Raw genomic sequence first — 6700 nt, 5'->3', positions numbered from 1 at the left:
TCAGAGAGAGAGGGGGGGTGAGAGAGAGAGAGAATCAGAGAGAGAGAGGGGGGTGAGAGAGACAGGGAGAGAGAGAATCAGAGGGGGGGGGAGAGAGAGAATCAGAGAGAGTCAACGAGAGAGAGAGGGGCAGAGGGAGGGGGGGAGACACAGAGAGAGAGAGAATCAGAGAGAGGGGCAGAGGGAGGGAGAGATAGAGGAGGGAGGGAGGGGGGAGACAGAGAGAGAAGGGGGTGAGAGTGAGAGAGAGAGAGAATCAGAGAGAGGGGCAGAGGGAGGGAGAGAGGAGGGAGGGGGGGGAGACAGAGAGAGAGAGAGAGAGAAGGGGGTGAGAGTGAGAGAGAGAGAGAGAGGGTGGACAGAGTCAATGGGAGACATAGAGAGAGAGAGAGAGAGAAGGGGGTGAGAGAGACAGGGAGATAGGGTGGGGGGGGTGGAGAGAGTCAACGAGAGAGGGGGGGAGAGTGAGGGAGGGGGGGAGACAGAGAGAAAGAGAGAGAAGGGGGTGAGAGAGAGAGAGAATCAGAGAGAGGGGCAGAGGGAGGGAGAGAGGAGGGAGGGGGGAGACATAGAGAGAGAGAGAAGGGGGTGAGAGAGAGAGGGAGACAGACAGGGGGGGCGATGGGACGGTCAGATTGATAAGGACTGGGAGGTGGATGTTGGGGGGGTCGCACTACCGGAGCTCACAGTCAGGGGGCGCTGTAGAACAGTCTGAAGGTTTTCAGTGAAACAAAACTTGTTTGTTACCATAGAAATGATTTTAAACTGTGTTGTTTTCTATCAGAACTCGTTCGAAATATAATGATTCTCATGTTTGTTTAATTTATTGTCTTTAGAAAAAAAGAATTTAATTTCTTGTAGGTATTTTTTCGTGATTTTTGTCTTGTCCATTTAGTTTTTTTATTACTTTCTGAATCTAATTTTATTGTATTGTGATATAAATAATTCAAATTGAAATGAGTTCGTTGTTTTTTTTTTTTGTTTGGTTGTAAACTGGAGGACACAGTCGTGAAGGGAAAACATTTAATATGTCTATCAGTGATCAATAAAATCAGTAATAAGAATTCAAATGACCTGCAGGCTCATGGGAAATCAATAAAGGGGAAACATGCACCAAAGAAGCAAATGATGTCTGACAATTATAACAGTTATATTTATTAATTAAAAACTAAAGAGGACAGTTTTTCAGAGTAAAGGTCAGAGATCAAGTTTTTAGATCTCAGCTAAAATAAAACACCTCAACACTGGTGAATGAAATAAATAGATGTTTTACTTGATTATCAATTCACTATAGACGTCTGTTGAATTTTTGAATGTTTTAATTTTCTCTCTTGTCAAACATTTATTCCAACATTTAATTCACTTTGACGAAAACACCGAAGAGTCTGTGTTGCTGTGTTTTAAAGCCCCAGGAGACAAACAGCTGTATAAATAAATCACAGACTCAGTTCAGAGAGAGAAGGACGAGGTCTTGCAGTTCTTTCTCCTTCTGGACAGAGGGAGCTGTTACATTAGATTTCACAACAAGGGGGGAAGAAAAAAAAACATGGCGCCTCCTCCTCCTCCTCTCTTCTTCCTTTAGTCCATCAATTAAAACAGAGAAGGAAGTGAGGCGCTGAATGAAATGCACCGTCAGCACATGAGGTATCAGCAACGAACCAAGAGAGTCACGCTCAGAACATCATGTTCTTTATTGACTCAATCATGAGTTTGGTGTCGTGAAAGACGTGGCAACACACACACACACACACACACACACACACACACACACACACACACACACACACACACAGAACAAGTTATTCTGTTAAAGTGACTAATTTAAAAATCCAGACGGCAGCAGCAGCCAGTAGAGCCGGTGCAGTGTGAGTCTGCATATATTACTTCTGTGTGTGTGTGTGTGTGTGTGTGTGGAGGACAGTGACGTAAGCACAAGATTAAAACTAATCTAGATAGCAACACACTCTTTTCATGTAATTAGCCTAAAAGCCTTTTCATCAGGCCTGGAACAACACACACACACACACACACACACACACACTCAGTAATGGGCATCACTGCAGTCGGCTTCTACCCTCTAACATTCACTGTTTCACATGACTGGAAGATGCATGTGTGTGAAGGTCCCCATGTTTCAGTGTGTGTTTGTATGACTTGATTACATCCCTGTGTGTGTGTGTGTGTTTGAACAGAGGAGGCGGAGGAAGATCTTTAATTCTGATATATTTCACCTTTGTGTTTAAACGTCGTCCCAGTCATGAGCGCGGCTCCATCCTGAACTACGCTCACTCCTCTCTTCCTCCTCTCTGTTATTCCCACTTTACTCTGATGAAATATTGTTATTCAGGCGCACTGTCTGGAAGCCTGTCTGACTTCAGCTGCTCTGGCAACAAACACACTTTTCTGTACCTGACTGAAATGCCAAATGCAGCCGTTCACAGTGATTGACAGGCCCACACTTCAGTCAGCGCAACACGCCTCCTCTCTCCCCTCTCTAATGGCGGAGCGGCTCTTTCGCTGGCCGATGTCAGGAGGACGTGACCCAGTGAGCTGTGCGGCGGTGGGGGTGCAGGACTCTTTGTGTTTGAATCTCACTGCTGTCGCCTCGTTAAAGTCCAGTTCACTTCGTAACATCGCGGCTCCTAATTTCACAGTTTTTCACCAAGTTAAAATAGCTGAAATTAATATCTCTTGTGATGAGAACAGATCTAACGTGAAAGGGTGATGAACACGGAGATAATTAACTCGCCGCTCTGCAGTTTCCCTCGGCTCTGCGAGGGTTTATAAAGTTTCAGCTCATTGTTTCGGTTTCGCAGCCTGGAACCCGTCGCCATAGTTTTTCCACGAGAGCTCAGAAGATCGGCCGCTCGTCGCCGAACAGCAGAGAGACGACGCTAACAGCCGCACAGCGAACATAATGGAGCATTCAGAGAGGAGCAGCGAGGAGTTTGCAGAAACAGCTGAAAGAGGAAGAATATTCGATCTTCACCAGAGGCATGAATCCACATGAACGCCAACATTTCCCTGTAGATTCTGGATGTCACATTATTTCTCCACATCAACTCAAAGTGTGATAATGTTCCGTCCCTCTGCCCCCGAGCGGCTCACAAGTTCATACTAAGAGTTGTCGACAGCTCCAGACGAGTCTCGCTCTCGGTGAACCTGAAGAACCTTTAGCAATGATGTTCTGTCGAGGTCGCTGACCTCAATGGAGGAGGGGGTGAAGTGGTTTCTTTTTGTCCCTTGTGATATTTTTGTTATATTTTTTTGTGTGAGTTTCTTTATATACATAAAAAAAAACAAAGCTCCACACACTTGATCCCACATTCTGTTCCAGTAGCTGTAAGAAACTATGAATTTGCCTTAATTGATCGGATTGTGTAATGATCTAGATACTTTATCTTCTTCTTCTTGGCATCTAACGCCAACTTCATCTTGTTCCAGCGGACTTTGATGTTGAAGTGATGGCTTCCTGATCGATTTACTTTCTGACCTGAGTTTGATCACATCGGATTGAAAAATGGTTTGTAAGAGCATGAAAATAGTATTTTTACTGCTCAGCTGTCAAACTACGATGAAAATGTGTGAAACGCCTCCTATCTCCAAAAATGTTTATCGACAGTAGAGGTGAGATGAATCTTTAATGACAAACTTATCAGCGTTATGTGTTAAATTCATTATCGAGAGAAAATCCATTTCAAAAAAATGCCTGTTCAAGTTTATCACGAATGAGAGTTGGCAGCTCTCTCTGTTTTATTTCACTGTAAACTGAAAGTGTCGAGCGTTTCGACTGCTGGTTGAACAAATCAAGCAATATGGAGATGTTCGCTCTGAGACAGTGGGATGACATTTCCCACAACTATCTGACAATCTATGGACAAAACTATGAATTCATTACTCTGAAAACTAAAAATAGGACCTGAAATATAATCATGATGAAAACAATCATTGATTGCCGCTGTAGTTTTGATCATCTCTCAATCGTGCCTGTTGTTGATCACTGTAACGATGCCCGTCAATTTGTCGATATTATAATTAACGATATGATTCTGCAAACCCGAACCTTGACTGGTGTTCCTGGTCCACCGATCCTCACCGTGGAGCTGAGGCTGCGGCCGACTCCTCACATCTGCACAGGTGAACTCTGGGTCTCTCCGCCTCTCTGCCAACCCGACGTTTTCCACTTTGCACTCGATGCATTTAGCTGCCTCCCTTATTCAGAGTGAATTAGTCTGGATGAAACAGCAGAGTGAGCTTCGCCTCCTGTACGGCTGAAATAATAAGCAAGTCCAAAAAAAAAAAAAACAATCCGCAATGCACGGTTGAGTCTGGTACAGTCACCGTGCAATTTTCTGTCTAAAGCGTGAAGTGGTTTGAGGAGGAAGACAAAGGGTCGTTTTTAAAGAAAGTGAAAGGAGATGTGATTTGGTCGGGAGAAAGTGATGTGCAGTATTTCTTAGGAAACAAGCTGTAATGGAAATGCAGAGTCACTTTGTTCGTCTAATTGGTGAGAGAAGATTCCTCCACCAGCATCGTGAGGGAGAGAGAAAAGACTGACGGGGATTGATTAACAGGCTGCAACTCAAAAAACTGAGTTTATTAGAGCAGAAAACCCTTGTTTTCCCCCGCTGCATACAAACAACAATGACAGACGAGGGGGTGGGGGGGGGGCAGGCAGAAAGGTAAGCAAAGATTTCAATAGAGCCACATTTAAATTCCCCACACAGCGGCGGAACACGTTCGCAGGTGTTTCCACTTAATTTGACTGATCAGACCTGTTTTCAGGCTTCGTGGACTTCGCCCGTGTGAAATCTCCATCACGGTCTTATTAGTTGTGCTGCACCTGTTAGTGCAGGACTGAACCGCCTCAGAGAAACTGGGTCACACGACGTGTTGTTGTTCGGCCTCCCTCAGAACACTTGAGTCGTTTTTGGTCTCCGCGTGATGAGTTGTACAACCGGGGGACAAAAGCCTCACGCTTTCCCTTTTGAAGATTTTCATGATGTTACACTCAGCAAAGAAAGTTTAATGCGTAATGGCCAGAGCGGCACTCAGTCGAGCGCATTCCTCCGCCAAGGCCTCCTTAAAGTCAATCGATCCTAATGGATGAGACAAAAAAAGCTATAGAGATGAAATCATAATCTTCAGTGCCGAGTTTGACGAATGGAAAAATCTAATTGAATCCTCTCCCGCTTACGACGCCACATTTAATTCACTAGATCCGGATATTCATTTGGACCCGCCCCAGATTTCTCGCAAGCATCGATATCACTCCCTTAACATTTGTCTGATTGATTCAATCATGATCCATTAATCATGAGAAATCAGTGAAAAGTCCAAAAAACGTCCTTTTAAAGGGAACTCACTCATTTCCTGTGATGTGATCCACGTGTGAACGCGGCTCTGGACTCTTGGATGACATCACAGGAGCAGAATGGAGACATGTTATGTTTTGTTTATGTATTTTTTTACGTTTATAGACTCGTTCACCATTTAATTCACTCGTATTGGATTTGACTGCAACACCGTTTACCCCTGAAGCACTTCACCCACCCCTCCATCGGCAGAGTGGTCAGGAGATAATGAGTGAATTTACATTTTTGGGTGAACTATCCCTCTAAAGACAAAACCACTGGATCTTTGAACCTTCGTCAACATCTGCACTGAAGCATAACGGCTCAACAAAGTAGAAAATGAACAGAGGTGAAAACATAACGTCCTTGGAGGAGGTTCTGTGGGTTTTGCTTTGTATTCTGACACGTCTGCACACTCTGTCTTCAGCTGCGGTAATTGACCATTTAGTGATTTTGAAAAATCTATCATCACTACCACCGGCAGAGAGGTGGTTACATAGAAGTGTTTGAATCACACTGTGGACACTGGGAACCGCTGACATGTACGTCCACCTCGTTGCTTTGGAACATTTTGTTATCTCCACCCAGGAGGTAGAAGAATTTTAGTATTTAATGAACCTTGATGGAAAAAATAAACCATATTTAGGGGAACTGATATTTCTGAGTATGTACAATTTGGTGCAGATAAAAAGAAAAGTCCAGATCTAGTGAATTTAAATGTGGTTTCAAGTCCAAACAAACATTTACACGTGTTTTCAGTGTGGTCACGATGCGTCCGTCACCAACTCTACCTCACGTGGTGACGTGCATTTTAATTCCAAATGTAAACTGGATGTTTGTGTGCAGTTTAATTCATGAGGTCAGATTCCACAGCTCTTGCATGGAGCTGTTTCAGAGCAGACAGTTTGGATGTGCAACAGCAGGAAAAGCACAGGTGTACTTGAGAACATAAAAAAAAAAAAATGAATGCATATCATTTAGATGAGCGAGTTCCAAGGTCCTGCTGTTGTTATCCGTCATTAAATCTGTTTTATTTGTGCTTCTCCCGCTGCGACGAAGTCAAAACATCTGCCGTGACAAACGTCTCAAGGTCTCCAGCGCACTTTTACTGAGAGACGGACTCGTCAATTTGTAATATCACTTCCACCCGTGCACATCATCCTGCAGAGTCCAGACCATAGACTGTATATAAAGAGGTCCAGACACGTCATGAGACAAAATCCTGTGAGAAATCCTCGGTAAAGCTGCGTGAACCCGAGCACACAAACACGCGTGTGGGTGTTTTTACGCCTTGGATCCAAAGTTCACATATTAAATTAAACTAGATTAGAACTTTTAATGCCACT

The sequence above is a fragment of the Paralichthys olivaceus genome, chromosome 8, assembly GCF_024713975.1.
Source record: "Paralichthys olivaceus isolate ysfri-2021 chromosome 8, ASM2471397v2, whole genome shotgun sequence".
Classification (NCBI taxonomy): Eukaryota; Metazoa; Chordata; class Actinopteri; order Pleuronectiformes; family Paralichthyidae; genus Paralichthys; species Paralichthys olivaceus.
This window is presented reverse-complemented; position numbering follows the sequence as displayed.